The sequence below is a fragment of the Corvus hawaiiensis genome, chromosome 3 (genome assembly GCF_020740725.1).
Source record: "Corvus hawaiiensis isolate bCorHaw1 chromosome 3, bCorHaw1.pri.cur, whole genome shotgun sequence".
Lineage (NCBI taxonomy): Eukaryota > Metazoa > Chordata > Aves > Passeriformes > Corvidae > Corvus > Corvus hawaiiensis.
The window spans coordinates 92,681,882-92,699,376 of NC_063215.1; positions in this window are offsets into that span (position 1 = coordinate 92,681,882).

Below are 17,495 nucleotides of genomic sequence, written 5' to 3' on the forward strand. Positions count from 1 at the left end.
TACCAGATGATGCTCAGACTGCTGATGGCACCAAGCTCACATCTGTAAGTTCAAAGACTTAACACTTGGTCCTTCATTCCCACATTTGTTCATCCAGCTGCTTTGGTTCTGTGGGCAAAATTTCGTCGTGGGAGTCACTTAAAACTGGCTCATGAGTTCACTGGCATATGAGGAGTACTTTAAAAATATGAAGCATTTTTACATGCAATGTGATTTATAAGTTTGCTTTTTTTCTGTATGACTGACTGATTTCATTGTAATTTCAAGCTGTGATGTTACACAACAGAGAGAATCACCCTCTGCTTTTATAGTCCCTTTTATTCTCTGCCTCTTATTTGGTTTGCCATTGAAATATTGGGACAAATGCCTCAAGAAATGGTGCAAGAGTCTCTCTGAGGCTTTGGAGGCCTGGACAAAGCAATGGAAGGAACATGCAATGTGCAAGTTATGCACTAGGGAATCATGAAGATATTCAGTTATTGTTTTTTGTGTTCTGAGTAAAATGACTTTTGTAATTTAATTAAAACGCAGAACCCAGGCTTGCAAGGTGTTCAGCACTCTCTGCTCCTTCCGAAGACAGTCTGTCTGAAGAGTGACAGATTTTTTTTTCTCTCCCCTCTCATGCCTCTGTACCACAGTGACATTCGTTCCAATCCTGAGATAGCATTTAGATTAATCATTTGGAATTGAAGGCCCTAACTTTGCTTAAAAAACTAATTCCAAGGCAGATAATAAGACTAAGAGGATAAGCTACTACTTCAAATGAGTGGAAATACTGTTTTAAATATGTTTAAATGTGTTTGTGTCATAAGAATTCGGGACTAGATTTGAGGCTTTTTAAAACTTCCTTTTATTAATGTTGGGTTATTACTGGACATAGTATGTGTTTGTGTTAAACTAAAATATAATTGTCTATAAAAAAGTCTTGACACATCATGATTTTTAGGAGGTCACTACTCCTATTTTCTTAAAAAAGTTACAAGTGATGTGTCCTAAAATATAAATTTCCAAATATGGATTAGATCTTACAATATAAAATAATGTTGCTTATGCCCAAGCAAATAATAAGGTCACTTGTCTGGTATTAGGTCTTAAAGTACGACTAACTAATGATTTCTTAAAAAATAAAAAGAGGGAAAGGAAGAGTCCTTGAATACAACTTTAGAAGGGCAAAGGTTTTTTTGCTTTGTGTACGCTCTCTATTCATGTGGCTTTGGACAGAATGACAGTGCCAGAGTGGATATTGAGAATGTCAAGAAGAAAACACCAAAATTCCATTCACTAAAGTCTGAGAAGATGTGAATCTTAGCCGCGTGTCTTCAGTATGTCAGAGTTAAATGCAGTTGCCTCTGGAATGAAGCTGACAACAAAGAGTGATTAGGCAGTGTCAGTGACCGATTATTTATGCATCTCACCTTAAAAGTCTGCAACGACCAAGACTGGCCTCACCAAGAGTCTGGGCTAAGGCACCCACTTACGAGAAATGCCATCAATGTGATTTCTGTTTCGGACGAGTGGAAGCTGATACCAAGTATGGCGGTAACTGAATAGGTTCCATAGGTGTGTATATCCTGCATTGCTCCCAGTGTCACTGGTCAAACCTTGCTGCTGCTTTTTATGCCTCTGTCACTGAAATTGAAAAAGGACAAAGTGGAGCAGGTTAAAAAAAAAAAAAATAAAAGGTTTGTCTTCACTGTTCTCACTGCTCTTTGTGTGATCTTACCTTTCAATCCTGATGCCCAATGACTTGCCCAATGAATGACAATATTTCTCAAAACTGACTTGGTTTTGGAGAAAACAACTACAACAACAATTTCTTCTCCTAAAAATCAGTAAACTGCAGTTAATTGAGGGTGCAGGCAAGACTACAGAAATACTTAATGAAATGCATCTGAGTTTCCATGTCCTATGCTGAAATGAGAAAGCAAGGAAAAAAAGATGTCAAGCTATAGTGATTTGAATGTTTGAAATTAATTTCAGAGGATGACTGGTGTTTTTCAGGAGGGAAGACTTTCTTTGGATTTTTTTGCTAATCTGAATCAAAATATTAGCACACTCACAAAGTGAGCTTAAATGTAATGAAATGTGGGACAAAGATATGGTAGCCAGCCATGAAAATGAAAATAACTTTCAAATTATTTCCATTAAAAAAAACCTCCGGATGGTAAAGGATCTTCTCCTGTTTGAAAATATAAGGTCTTGTATGTCTCTACAAAATGCACAGAATTTGGCTTCTAGAATTTCAGTACTTTGACAAAGCCTTAAAAAGAGCTAAAAATGAGGGAGTCCTTGCTCTAAACGTCAGGAACTTGGCAAGGCTTTGGACAGTTGGCATTAACATCAATGCTAGTATTCAGCTGACATCCTTGTTCAATGTATCTTTCTTACTGCAACTGGCAGGGGACAAGAGCTATTGTGACTGCAACTTTGAAAGCAATATTTAATTAAGTAAATTGATGTGTTCATTGGGAAACTGCAAATCATTTTTATGTGTCCTTTTTTTTTCTCCTTTATTAAAGGCTCTTGAAGGGGTGCTCTTTGCATTCAATAAAGTTTTATCTTTACAGTAAGTACTTAGTGGTTTGCATGCTTCAGCTTGCTGCTCAGTGGGTATCAGGGGCAGTTTTTTCCTTTAAATATCTTCATTCTCTACCTATACTTTCAGGAAAAAATAAAGTTTATGGTGTTTGACTTGTGCTGATCATGCAAATCATCCTTTTTATTAAAGGATATTGTTCAGTTCTTCTAAAGGAGTGAATAAGGAAAAAAATAACATTTCAGTGAGTTGCTTCCCCTGCTTCCAAAAATAATTTTACATACACTGTGCTCATGGAAGTAAAAAGGAGACATTTGCTAATGTTTTGGAGGGGAAAGCAGCTTGTGCAGGGAGATGTAATCATTATCCTGTGCTTGGGCCTCCCAGACAAGAGGGAGAAACCAAGATGTGAGTACTAAAGGGTTAAGCACAACACTGAGAGAAATATGTCTATTGTTTCTCTATTAATATCTTGCAGCAACTTACCACTCATCAACTTTTCCAAGTAGTCTCCATATAGCACAAATGGCGCCGTAGACAAACCAGATGCAATCTCATGTTTCCTTTTCACAAGCATTTGTAAATTTGTTAAAAGGAAAAGTAAGGGAAATGGGAGGAAAATATTTATTTTGTAGGAGCTGGACCAAGGAGCATTGAGAACAGGGTACTCTTTTTGCTGTAACCCCTTGTCCTACTTGATGATGCTACAGTTCTGCATGTGATTTGGTTTCCTTAAAGGAGTTGCCCTGTGTCATTGAAATGAGCCTAGGTTTTCATAGTACTCTTGAGGATCCTGACCTTGTATTCTGAATATTCAGAGCATGTTGTCAGATCCCTAGGTCCAAAACTGGATTCTGTTATGCTCCACCTTTAGTTTGCTGCTAATTTTCATCTCTGTTTAATTCCATAATACAGTTTTCCTCAATGACATTTCTGCATATAATTGCTAGTATGTTTTTCTGTCTGGAGTACAATGGCATGAATGCACAGACTGGGTTTTTTCCAGCAGTGTTGCTCAAAGTCCTTAAATTTAAATCTTTCCTTTACTGTGTAAGTTCATTACTTCTCCTTAAAAAGAAATCTATTGCTTTTCTCCACCCCCCCTTTTATTTTTTTGTCTTCAAACTTCCTTCTGTTGCAGCTGACTTTAAAAGATGGAAAGCATTTATCTTTCTTTACATAGGAAACAACCATATGCTTTATTTGAACATAGGTTATTTCAGTTAAAAAAAGCCCCAACAAAACAACAAGCAAATACCAAGTAAAAAACCCCATCTCAACCCCCCAAACTTATGAAAACAAAAAGTCTCTGCAAGACTAGATAGTTTGTATCTCTTTTCTTGCAGTTGAATGTATGATAAACATTAAATGCCAACTGTCATTACTATAATAGATGATTTCTAGGGAAGCATTGTTGTAAGAGTTACTTATTTTCCCTTGATGAGTTTTATAACTTATGAAATTTTCACTGAGATGCACAGAGTAGGCTCTCCTATTATGGCTGAGTGTTTGTCAGCAGTCCAGGCAGAACTTCTGGAGACTGATCACAGGAAAAGGTCATCCTCCTCCATTCAACCTTCTGAACTGTAGCAAAGGCTAGCCAAAATGCATTTAAAACAGCTGTTCTTTTGTAGCAGCAATTACTGTAGTTCTTACAAGGTGGTTAGATGATCACAAATGGGAGGAAGATCAGTTTAACAATTGTAAATCCTTGCTGCCAGTCATTTCTGAGTAAGGAGCCTTGAATGAATGGAATTGACTTCTGTTTCTTTAGAAAATGCAATTGATGGAATGTTTTACCACCAAGATCCAGAAGATCTTGTTAGTAAAAAGAAAATCAACATTAATTCCTTCCTGTCAATTGCACAACAATTATATTCCAAGTTTTTCCCATCCTATTTGATGATTTGCATATATGTATGTGCATAAAGCTGGTTGGCCTATTTAAATGGTGATGGAAAGACCTGGAAAGTTTATTGCCTTATATGTAAGATTTTTGAGAACTTCTGTCACCTCTTTGGCCAGGCGTGAGCTTTGCCATATGATGTTAGTGGACCAAAACTTTGCTAGCCAGTCTTGCTAGCCACTGGAAATTTGCCAAAAAGCCAGCGTGAATTTCTGGCTGAAGCTGGTTTGAGGTATCTGTAGCCCTTGGTTGAACAGGAGGAAATAACATTATGCTCAGACAGATTTCCCTGACTTTTGAAGAGCATCTTGTCTCCTTATCTTTTGCAAACTGTGCTGTAAACACTTCTTTAACTACTTCCAGAGCTCATTTCCACAGCACAACATCTGGCTACGCGGTTCGATTACCAGCAGAACAGAGGCGAGCAGTGTTCCCCGGTCACTTTGTTGCCTGTGTTAGGCTCTATCAGCATCCAGCCGGTGTTTACAGAATGCCACAGTTAACGCTGCCCAGATGCTCTATCTGTGGGAAGCCCAGAGAGCAGGCACGGAGCGCCGGTGTTTTGCAAACCCGGCCGCCTTATCCGAGGCCTTGCCTGTTTGTGCGAGCGGGGTCACCCCGCGGCCCGGGTGTGCTGTCAGCCCCAACAGGAGATAGCACTGCCCAAGATGTTGAAGTTGGTGTTGTTTAGGCCACTTACAGCTTTCCACCAAGCATTTTAGAACAAAGTGATGGGGTTTCTCTGGCAGCTTCTGGACCTAAGAGCGTTTTTTAATGCAAGACTTTGGTAGGAATGCTGCCTCTAGCTACAAGACCATTTTATGCGGTTGCTAACAAGGCATATGGACTTTGCAGGAGCTGCATGGTTTCCAGGCTGTGTTTTGCTCTGGTCATTACTTTTTGTGTTTAGGTGTACTTTTTTTCCAATTTTCCCATTTCCCGCATATGTTGGTGATTACTACAGTCAGTCACATCGTCTTTTAGACAATCAGCTTTCTTAGGATAGCTTGCTCTTCATCGAACACACAAACTAAGATTTTTTTGTGTGGCAGATTTTTGATTGTGCATATCACATCCATATGTCAACTAATCCTAGGAACTGAAGAAGTAAAACTATTTTCAGCCATGCTGAGGGGATATTTGAAGCAAAATATACAATCTAACTACATAGTGTCATTATAGAATAATGCAATAATATATTACTGAAAAGAGTCAATATTTTTCATAAAATAAACACTTCAGAAACAGTCACATTCCTCCATGTGCATATCTGGAATGCAAGAAAATACGAATAATTTCTAGCAATTTTATTTGTTTTCCACTAACTGTACAAGGCACAGAAATCTCTAGCCTATGCAACCTTTGAAAATTATGTACCTGTTTTTATGGGTTTTAAAAAGTATTTAAATTTCATAATGTGTTTTTTCAAACGGCTTATTTGGTGTTGCATATTTCTATTTAAGAATTTTTTGTTTGTTTGTTTCCTGAGGAACTAATATTTTTTTTTCCTTTATTTTACCTTTTTTCCTTTTATTTTACCTTCTTACACAAGAAGCTTTTGTGTACAACAGACAAATGACCCTGTTACCTGAGGTTCTACTACGATTTTTAAGTGTGTGAATAAGGGTTTTTCCTTTAAGGGCTAGAGGTAGGGTTCTTTTAACTGCTTCATATCCACATTCCAAAACCTATTTAAAAACCTGAGTCTAAAGTCCAGCTGACAATGAACTCTATTTTCAGCTAAAACTCCCTCCTCCCCCACTTTGCCACACACTGTTTCTGCTGCTGGTCCACTTGTGATAAAGACCAAAACTGTTGTTTGGCTGACACGCAGAAGGAGTTGTTTATCAAAAGGAGGCTATTCTAGGAGGATATGCTCTTTAAACAGAACAATGGGGATTTTGAAGATAACCAAATCAGTACTACTTAGGTGTTAGATCTGTTTTAAATTGTTTCTGTGTTGGAAAGTAGGAGGGGGCCCTGGTATTTGGCTTTGAATCTCTGGCTTGCAAGTGTGAAATGGCTATATCCAAATTAGCTGCCAACTGTGCTTTGTACTGCAGTTCATGCTTGTCTGTAGGGCCTGAGGCTGGGGGTGCAGGGAAAGGGGCCCCAGAAAATCCAATTTCATTTTGTGATCCAGATGTACCTTGCACTTCACCCAGCTTGTTTTGTTTTGGTTTTTTTTATCCACCCTTGGTGCTGCATAGTTGAAGCAGTGGTGCCTAAAAGCAAACCTACATGCAGACTCATCTTTGGTGAGTTAGCTCAGGTTATAGACACATCCCCATCCTGCTGATATAAATTAATTGGTTTCTGGACATGAGAGAAGTATCAATAGCTGATAAGTGGGACGAGAAAGGAGGTAACCTCATGGGAAACTTAGTTCTGTACCAAAGCTCTGCAGACACATGTGAAGCGTTTTTCTTCTCTCACGCTTTCTGCAGAGAGAGAATCTCACCAAGAATAAAGGTGACCTTCAAAGGCAAGGGAGAGGAACATTTCATGTTCTGTCAAGCTCTTGGATGACTGTTTCTATTCTTTCTGAGCTATGACAGTCCCTAATTTTCTCTAATGAAAGCTTTTCTTCAAATATTTTCTCATATATTTTTGTTATTTTGGAATGTCACCAGGTACCGAAAATTCCCCTTTCTCCCTCACTTGCCTTTTGTGGTATATTTAAAAATATCTTCCCAAAATTGAGAAAGTGAAGATTCCCTATAAATAAAGCAGTATCAACTCTGTTCCCTGCCCTCCCTGCAATGCCCCTATATGAAAAGGAGCAGAAAACTTTCTTCTTCTCTAATGCTGACCATATGCAAGTGATTTATTTAAGGCCACACAGTGAACTGCAAGAGAGGGATGATTGTCTCTGCTGGCCATCTGATTAAAGCTCAGCCTAAGTATGTTCAGAAATTTGCAGGTGGTTCAGAACATCTGGGAGTGCCCACTCTTTCTGAAATATCTATTTTGATTGATTACAGAAGGGGAGAGGTCTTTTTTTATTCACCTGCTGGACATCTCCTGGCCCCAAAATTCAGAATTAAACTTTTTTCAGGTGTGACTTTCCTACCTTCTCTCTCCTTCAATACAAATGCAAACTTAAATTCTTTTAAGTGTGAAAAGAGCACTTCAGTGACCCCTGCCTAACATCACTGACACTGTTTGGCATCCTCACCTGAAGCCTGGATTTATTTTTTTAAAGATCCCCAGTAGGTAAACCCCATGGAAAAACTAACCATTGACAGCTCTTGCTGTTGTAACCATCACCTTTTAGAGCCAAGCGCGATGATGTGGAGATGAGGAGGGCCAGTTTGTTTGTGTTATAGCCAGCCTTGCTGTTTATTTTTCATTCTGTCCTGAAATGATGCATTTTCAGAAGCTCTATCACACATCCAGGAGAAAAAAGTGATTCTGTGGTTACTCAGACAGATGGAGGGATGTGCTTTGTGCAGCAAGGGGTGTGTAGCCTGATTATTGCAGTAAGTTTGGACAGAGACAACTTAATGCACCCTTTCCTGTGCTTGCTCAGAGTAATTGTATCGCAAGGGGCACAAGGATATCTTGGCCAACCCCGTAGTTTCCTGTGTTGTTCAGTCCTCTTGGAACTATGTGCTGTGCTCTGCTGTTAAGTTTGCAGACTGCTTCACAGGTATGTTGCCTGACATTTAAACTTATTAATCTAAAATGGTCCTCTTTTAACTGAAATGGATTCCTGAAGAGGGTTGGGGTTTAAATTAGTGTGTCTCAGTACAGACTTAGAGGCCTATTGTTTACCTTTATATTTGAAAATGCTGCCCTTGACTTTTTAATTCTTTTATCTTGCCTAAGTCAAGAAGCCACACTTCCATTTGGCTCTGTGTTTTTTTGGCTTTGTTCTAATAACTCTTGGCCTACCCACATAGATTTATGGGACTGGGAATAGGGGTTGTTCCTGGTTGTCACAATACCTCATATACACTGACGGAGGTGTTGGAAACCAGGTTTTATGACAATGTAAAGGGTAGAAACCCAAGTTAAGAGGAAATACATTCCCATACTTGAAATACCAAAAATTTTAGTGGAGGAAATGATTATAACTTGCAGTGCTGCTGGAGTCCAGTGAACAATTCTCTGCTTTGTGCGTACTCACATCTGAAATTTTCTCAGTGTTGAGCTCCAAGCATCAATTGCTGCTGCCTGAACTCTGGTCTTGCTTTAATGATTGGTTCTTTGCTCTCACCACTGTGCTGGATGGAGCCTTTGGAGACTATCACAATGTAAATAAATACAATCTGTTTGTTTCTAGCCTGTTAAAAAAAAAAAAAAAAAGTAAGTTGTATGTGTCAAAGAAAGGGAAAAACTGTTAAGGATTCATTTGCATGCCTTTGAGATGCAGGAGGTACAGGAAGCAAGGGGTTTGGGGGGGGCTAGCAAAGTCATTCCATAGGGGTATAACAATAGGGAAACATGTAGAGTGGTTAGATGCTGTTAGATTAGATCAGTCCAGATTTATTTGGCAAGTGGTGTTTATTTTTATATTAATCATATGGTGGTACTTAAATCTTGCAAAGAAAGTCTTATTCCACAAATCATTGTGGAGAATGGTTAGTTTCATGGGTGGGTGGTGGTTTTTTATTTTTCCTTTTTTTTAAATCCTTCATAGGAAGAAATTCCAATTTAAATTTTTTTTTTTTTTAAATTAGAAATGCTAGACTAGAACTAGAAAATGGAAATGGCAGTAAAGTAGTACAAGAGTTCAAGTATATTGAATTTCTCTGCTGCCATGATCGTCCCTAGGCTGGATTTTTGTTCATCCTTTGCATTAGTGATATTTTTTCCCTGTCTTTGCCAGTATTATTATAATCTTAAATGTGGTGAAATATGCTGACTCGTACCAAATTTTATGTTTGAACAAGGGAGAGCAAATAGAAAGGAACAAATGAATTCACACTTGGTTAGAGCTAATTTTGTGTAGTTACTAGCTTACGTCATGGACTTCTCTGCCAGTTAGCTGTTTGAAGGTAAAATACGAGGCACAGCATGGCCTGAAATGGAGACAAAGGTGGGAGTTTCAGAGGGACAGCCTCTTCACACCATTGCCAAATCACCTCTCATTTACTTTGCACTTGTAGTTATAAAATAGGACACAGGTCTGACGGCTGCTGACAACAATATTTGTGGTTTCCCTTCAAAGGTTTTATTTGCCGTAAACATTTTCTTGATGAAATTTGCCGTGAGGGAGAAAGATGGTGTAAGACGTGGCCGTGGAGCATCACAGAGTTAGCTGGACCAAGTGGTGTCTGGCGGGGCTCCCCACCTCTGGAGTGCACCTCCTGCTGCTCGCAGGGCTCCCAGAAGAGCCTGGCTCAAAGCAGCCACCTGACTGTAGGAGGCATTGCTGGAGCCGCTGAGAACCTCTCCCAGAGGCACTCTCCTGGACTAGGCAACTGCTGCTCCACACCCTTGACCCCCTTCCCCTACTTCCTTCTGGTACCACGCTCTTACTCCTCTTTTCTCCTGGTTTAGCTGCTTTTTTCTCGATGAAGACTATGCAGATGCATAATTCCCTGTTGTTTACAATCTCTCTTAATCCTGCTGTGAGGGAGAGCTTCTTACTTCCAGTGCTTTTCTCCCTTGTAATGCAACTAGAGCCACCATTAACCTTATCTAAAAGCTGATGGTTTGTCACTGGAGCTTCTCCTGACCTCCAGCCCCCTCCTGCCCTTACTCTCTGTCAGGCACCATTCTTTAACACGAACCTTTAGTGGATAAACAGAAAATGGGTTTCTACTCAAAATGGGTAGAAAGGGACTTGTATGATCTGTGGCAAATACATGTGTTTGCCACTATATTATTAGCATAGCCTTTTCCTGAGTCCCAAATGCTGGCCTATTTGCCCTTATTGGGTGACTGTTCTACTTTCTCTCTATTAATTTCCAGGGCAAATTTGGGCTATCTACTAAGTGCTACAATAACTGTGTGTAGACTAGTACTTTCTGACTTTAGTTAAACTGTAGGATGGATTTGTATTTTTCAGCATTTCCTTTGACCCACTTTTCTGAATTAGTTTCCACTTTCCCTGAAAAAGACTGTCCTGCCTCCCTTCTGGTTTTGCTATTTCCTTTTGTTTGCTGAAATATTTAATAAAAAGTTGCAGCAAGTAAAAGCTATGGACAAAAATGTAAGTGGAGGAAATTTCATTGGCTGGACAATACAGAAGGTCAGATTTGGTGACCTTGGTTTTCAGATGTATTTTCCTTAATTCTTAAATGAATGCAATTGTCAAGATTTATTTTTCTTTGCTAGACTGAACTATTTACTTTAGGCTAGCTGAAGATAAATCCTTTTCTTGTTCAGTTTTTACTTTCTTGATGCTTGTGATGATGTCATTATATTTGCTTTTTGGTCATCCACAGTGTGTTCCATAGTAGAACTGTTGCCTGGTAATAAACTAGTGGACTCCCTCTCTCTGAATTGATTTTTTGAGGGCAGAAACGGTACACTCGAAATTATTTTAAAGAAAGAAGAAAGGAAAATGAGATGAATGCTCTGCCTGTCCCTTCATAATCACCTCTTAAACATGTGGTATGGTGTTGGAAACAGTGAGTAATCCCCACCATCACAGCTCTGCCAGCCAAAGTGTTTCATGTGAGAAATGGTGTTTTGCTGACGCAGGGCCCTGCTTACTCCAGTGGGTTTCTCTTTGTGCTTATTTAGATGCCAGAAAATCTACTGCATAGGTCATGCAGAGGGAAATTCATTTGGTGCCATCTCGTTTCAGCTCCTGCTTATCCTTATCATGTGCCTGTGCCCTCCTCCAGAGGCTGGCAGGGGGTCTGCGGAGTGGCCTGGGACAGGAATAGCTGGGAGAGTGGCTTCAGGAGTGGCCTGTGACAGGAATAGTGGGGAGAGTGGCTTTGAGCGTGCCTGCTGTGAGCAGGGCTGCCTCCCCTGCCCTGAGGGAGCTGGCTGGCTCCACGCCTGCCCTTGCCATGTGCGCCAGCCTTGTCCTACTCCCTCTCCTCTTCTCTCATGCTCTCAGTGTTCCTGGATCATTTAAATAAGACAGTTTGAAAATGTGCCATGGAAGTTTTAGAGGATGACTTTAGGCAGGATTTACAGGATAGACACCAGATCCTGCTTGTCTGTGTACAGATATACCTGCTCTGAATTTACCTTAGCTGCAGGGGAGTGCCTACAATTACAAATGTGACCGAGAGGAACAGGCCTTGCCTGTGGTGTTTGGAAGGGTGGCATGAGAAGTGTGCACAGGATGGTTGTGTTAGGGTTTGATGTCTTGAGGCTACCTGGAGCTGTGTCAGCAAACCGAACGTAGGAGGCTGGGACAAGTGTGGTGAAAGCCACAAGAGGAGATCCTCCCTTCTCAGTGTGATGCACCTATACCAGGACTTTGTGGTGTTGCAGCTACGTTAAATGTGGTTCAAGCATTGTAAAACAACCCCCTTGCAGATATCACAAATCATTCTCCTTTTGAAAGTTCTTCATTGTTTTAGTCTTCCCACACCTCTCAGCCTCACATGCCTTACCTAACACTCTAGACAAAGCATAATAAATCCTGCCCTCCTTTTTTAATCTTCTGTTGCACACACTCCCTGCACTGTGGAGACCATGGCATTCCTTTTGTATTATTTTGCTGCTTTCAAGGTATATCTACTGTTTAGCACTCTTCTCATTCACACCATTACTCAAAACTGACATCTTTCTCTGTTTCATGTGAATCTGACAGTGTGAAATCTGTGCACCAGAAACTTAACTGTAACCACCTGCTGTTTTCTCTATATTTACCAGTAAGCAAGTCCACTGTAAGTATGTGTGTCTCCACTTTGGATGCCAAAAAGACATTGATAGCTTCTGAGTCAATCATCTGTTGGTCTGATGTGAAAAAAATATCTCTCACTTGAGTCAGAACCTTGTCCTCTTATCTTCTTTACTACTGAGATTTCATGTGGTAGCTATGATAGCTTGGATATTGCAGCACTGTTGGGGGCCATATGGAGATACCCAAACTTGTCCTAGTCCTAAGTTTGAAAATAGCTTAATTTCATAGAGCTAGCTAGTTTTGAAAATGTTCAAAGTCTACACATGCCTGAATAAACTTTAGAGGACCTCTTGTAGCTCTTATTTTAGCAGGGTATTTCAGTGGTTATGCTAGTGACCTTTTTCAGCACAAGAATTCATGTTAATTCACGGCAACCTAGATCATTTTTACAAACCTCTTGACTGTTCCGTTTTTTGGGGCTTTGAAATGTAATCAAAGGTGGATTTATCTGATACTAAGAGATGAAACAGTTACCAGCCTTAGGTTTCCTCCCTTATTTTTGTAGGAGTTTACTGCCAGAGTAAACTGAAATTGGAGGTGGTTTGTGATCATGCTGCAGCCTGTACACTATACTTGCTCAGGAGTTTATCCAGGAGGATCAGCTGATCCTGCTGCAGGATGGTGACCTCTCGCAGAGACGCAGGACAAAGACAGCTGCTTCTGCTCTCCCAGCTAAACCTGCTTAAGGCGGTGGGTGGGAGTTGTTAATACCATTATTTGTTTAATTGTAGGGCTAATAGATTAGTGTGTGTGTGCACTTTATTACAATAGAATACGTTAAATAGAAGCAGAGGAAAAATGGAGTGTGCTACTTTGGGAGCTGGTTTCCAATTGTTATTCCTTTTTATTGGGGAGACACTGAAAGGAGAAGTAACCAGAAGCATACTCTGCTTTAAACTCTCCAGTAAAAAGACAGCTCACCCTGAAATGTCTGGTGCCATGGGGGTGTACAGTGCTCTTAGGAATAGAGGGAGAGGGTGAATTTTTAATTAGCCCGATCCTTATTTTCCTCCAAGTATAGATAGGCTTAGCTTTCTCAACCTTAGTACTTGAGAATAGGCAGCCAAAGGTGCTCTGGGAATGATTTGCTCAGGAATTCTGTTAAAAAATGGGAATCCAAAAGTTATTTCTATTTTAATAAGGAGAGGATAAAGTTTTTAGTGATGATAGCCTTATGGAAGAGCAACTTTTTCCCTTTCCCACCCCCTTCATAATACCCTTAATAAACAATATAGAGATAAACCAAATACTTCACAAGCTACTGCAGGGATCACAGTGGTATTTTGTGAGGTGCTGTGGGATCCATCTCCTATGCTCAGGCCCACTGTGAATCTGCAAGTGATGGTCCTTACAGGAAAGAAGCTGAGGGCACTTGGCAGTGGAAAGTATCTTGCCCATAGTGGAGATGGTGAGAGAATTGGCAATGAGGAGGTGACTAGTCATTCTGCAAGGCCTGGTCTGGGGCCAGTTTTCATTTTCATCTTGTTCTCTTTCTGTTTTTCTTTCTCTCTTGCTTTTGTTATTTATACCAATGAGCAAATGTTGCTTATTTTTAGCAGCCTTTCCATTTTGCTCAGGCAGTGATCCCAAGTAATGGAATGCCTGTGGTCCTCCCTCAGGCACCATTCCACCTCTAATAAGAGCAAACAAATGCAAGCTTTGGTGTAGGGAGTTACTGATTTGCTTCCAGGCAAGTAGGTGTGTGTGATACATGTAAAAGGTGCCCATGCATACCATGTATCAGCACTCCAACATCTTGTGAAATGGCCTGGCATAATCTGCCTTGGGCTCTTGCTGAGAAATTGTGTTGTGCATCTCCATAGAGCAGCCTTGCAACTTGCTTATTTTAGAGGATATAAACCCACCCCTAAGAGTGAAAACACCCCCAAATACCCACACCCATTTCCACTAAGAGAGCAAAAGCAAGGTCCTCCCTTGAGTGCAGACAGTTCCAGTTCTGGGAAGCAGATGGATCAATTAGTAGAAGCAGAGGCAAGAGTTCCATAGATAGGGGTAGGTGCTGTAAGCCCCACTTTTTCCTTTTCTAATTTAGATCTTAGATCTAAATTTTATTGCAGAGATGCTAACACTAGGGATGATGGAGTCCTGAGAGAAAGAGTTATGGGAGGATTTCCACTGAGATGTGGATGTCCAGGGAGTCCCTGCCACACAGATTAGCAGCTGGCAAGACACATCTTCCATTGAGTGTCCTAGCAGCTTTGTGTCTTCTTTCCCATGACCTTAGACACTACCCCTTCTCTAAATTCCTTTAGGCTGGAAAAAGAAAATATAAGGAAGGGTGTATCCAATCTGAGACAACAAAGTTTATCCTTTCCTAGCCTTACTCAAAAAAGAAACTTCAGAACCAAGGAGTATCTACATATTCAAACTGCAAGGAAGGAGATGCAGAGTTTTAGGTCTTGCCTATCCATGCTGCTCCTGCATCCCTCTCAGGTACAAGGGATTTGCTGGGAGAACAAGTGCCCTTGGTTACTGTTGCCTAAGTTGCATCAACAGCGCTTGTGTCTCCTAGACATGTTTGTATTGCTGTTGGTGAGGTGATTTCTAGCTCGTGCCTATTTCAGTTCCAGCTGGAAGAAAAGCAGGCAAAGAGGTTGTCCCACACTCTCAGGGTTCCTGAGATCCCACCCAGCCTATAGGTATAGCTGCATGATGCTTGGTTCTCTCAGTAGGGTCTGGCTTAGTTTAAACATTTCCTGTAGGTTTTTGTCTTCCTTATTTTCAGGCCTGACTTGTTTTGATAGGGTTAGGAGCCTACTTTTGTGCATGCTTATGCTAGCAGAGGAAACTAATTTTCTGCTAATGGAAAGAGAAAAGAGGCTGGGGAAACATTACTCAAGCACAGCCAGAGCAACCAGTGGTCCTGTGCTTAATTTACTAATGCCATGTTTATGCAAGTACTGTCACTTTTGCCACTGCTTGGGAGTTACCATTGACTGCATTTGAAGGGAGAAGAAGGGGAGAAGAAGAAACCTTGTTTAGGTAACAAAGTAATGCTGCCTTTGAGGGTGACCTAAATACCTTTTCTAGCATAGATCTTTGTAGTCTTTCCACCTTTTCCCCTGTTCCAGTTGCTGATGGTTTTATCTGTACTCTGGCATATCTCTCCCCTGAAGCAAGTCCTCTCTGTGCCAAGTCCCTGCTTTGGTACTGTCATTCAAAATCGAGCTCTTATTAACTGTCCTGAACCCAATGGATGGGGGAAGGTATATATTCTGAAGCTACTCTTTTAAATTTAGCTGTATTTGTGTGCTATGATCTGCACGCGTCTGCCTCCAAATTACTAAAATTGCAGCACAGTTGTCCAGGGCTTATTTTTCATTAAATGACTCTTATAGCTGGTATTCCCATTAATGACTATCTTAGTCTGAAATGCAGCAAGACATTTAACATGAGTGGGATATGATACCCACCTCAAATAAATACAGTGCTGCATCAGTAGATGTTTTCATATTTTCAGGTAAGCAGGTTGGTGTTGTGGAAAAAGGTTAGTCTATTAACACCTCTACTCAAAGCAAGCCAACTTCCTTTCTACATGGAATAATTATTTTTTCACATAAGCCCTTAGTGCCTCTGCTATGTTTGCACTTGTAAGTCCCAAACATTGCAATACAGATAGCCCTTTATGAGTGGAATCTGAGGTCATGTGTCTGCATTTCAAATTTAAAATCACTGTGCATGGGCTACCATGCACTGGCTTGTGAATGCTGTAGGTGTAGAGGCTACGGACCCATATTTCAGGTGTGAAGAATGTAGGGCCTTTTTTAGCACTTAAAGCACCCGTGTGTGCAACTCACAGTTATGACTGCCTTTGGCAAAACTTTATAAATTCTTTTGATTCATAGCTGGCATCTCACCATTCATATGGTCAGGATTACATATAAATATGTATCTGTCCTATACATAACAGAACCATTTAAAGCATCCCCACAGCATAAAGGTGAACTTGGGCACAAAATTCACTCTACCTTTGTGGAAGACTTGCTGGGGAGAATACTGAAAGGCCTTTTGTCTGCCACAGTCCAGGGCTTACCAGTGATTTTAGGTGGCTGGCAATCCATGCATCTGTTTATACAATTCCAGCAAGGATCAAGGGTCTCTAACCAATCACAGTTCAGACAGAGGTGGTGGTGGGAGCAGTGACTGTAACCAGCATGCCAAGGAAGTACAGAGATAGGGAGGCTTCTATCCTGGATCTTGGATCCTGGGGCTTTCATGGATAAAAAGTTGCAGCTGGAGTTGGAGAGGGTGTAATGACACACAAATCTTTGGTTTAATCATCTTCTAAAGTCGTGCCCAGGGCTGGCTTACAGAAGATGAAAAAAACTCCTGAACCCTGAGAAGGACCGATCTGCAGCTGTCTTCAATAGCTTCCTTGAAGGAGGTCTTTTTTCACTGCATATATAACCACTGCACGTTGCTGTTTCGAGCAGCTGTGTCTTGGCTGCTCCGATATGCTTATTGCTGGAACTATCTCTTAAAACTCTGGCCAGCACCTGAAAAAATATTATTATTTAAGGTGACATTAACATCCAGGTTCCAGCCACAATTTTGAGCTGGGTACACCACAGTTGAAATAGGAGAGGCTGTCTGTGCCCCAGAAAGCTTATTTTTCTATCTGCAGATACCTAACTTTGAAAGAAGAAATGGGTGAAGGCAAGCTAGCTTTTTTCATCCAATGTGAGCTGGCTAGATGAGTCAGGGAGATTTTTAACAGGTGTGAGATGACAGTAGGATTGGAGCAATCTGGCAGAACTGCAAAAAATCTGATTTAAAATTCCCAAACTTTTGTCATTCCACGTTCAGTAGAAGGGCTAGGAGGAGGAGTATGGGAATGGAGCATAAGACTGAATTTCAACTTCTCTTGGTGCTGTTGCCACAAATTCTTCAGTACTTCCATATACTATATAGCTATATTTCACTGCTGTGCTAGAGCCAGAACTTTTACATCGTGCTGCTGTATTCCAGAAACTCTTCCACCAATAGCACAATTTACAAGGGACATGCTCAAGTGATCTAGTGTGACTTCAACTATGCTGGTGCAAGAATTTGAATTCAGAGATTGAAAGCGCACATTCACAAAGAAAATTGTTGCATTACCAACATTTGTTAACCAAAATATGATAACTAGCTTGGGGTAAGAGCTTAAGGCTGTCCTTTGTGTTAAAAAGCCCATGTAGAGAAACTGGGTGAGCCCTGGGGTGAAAACT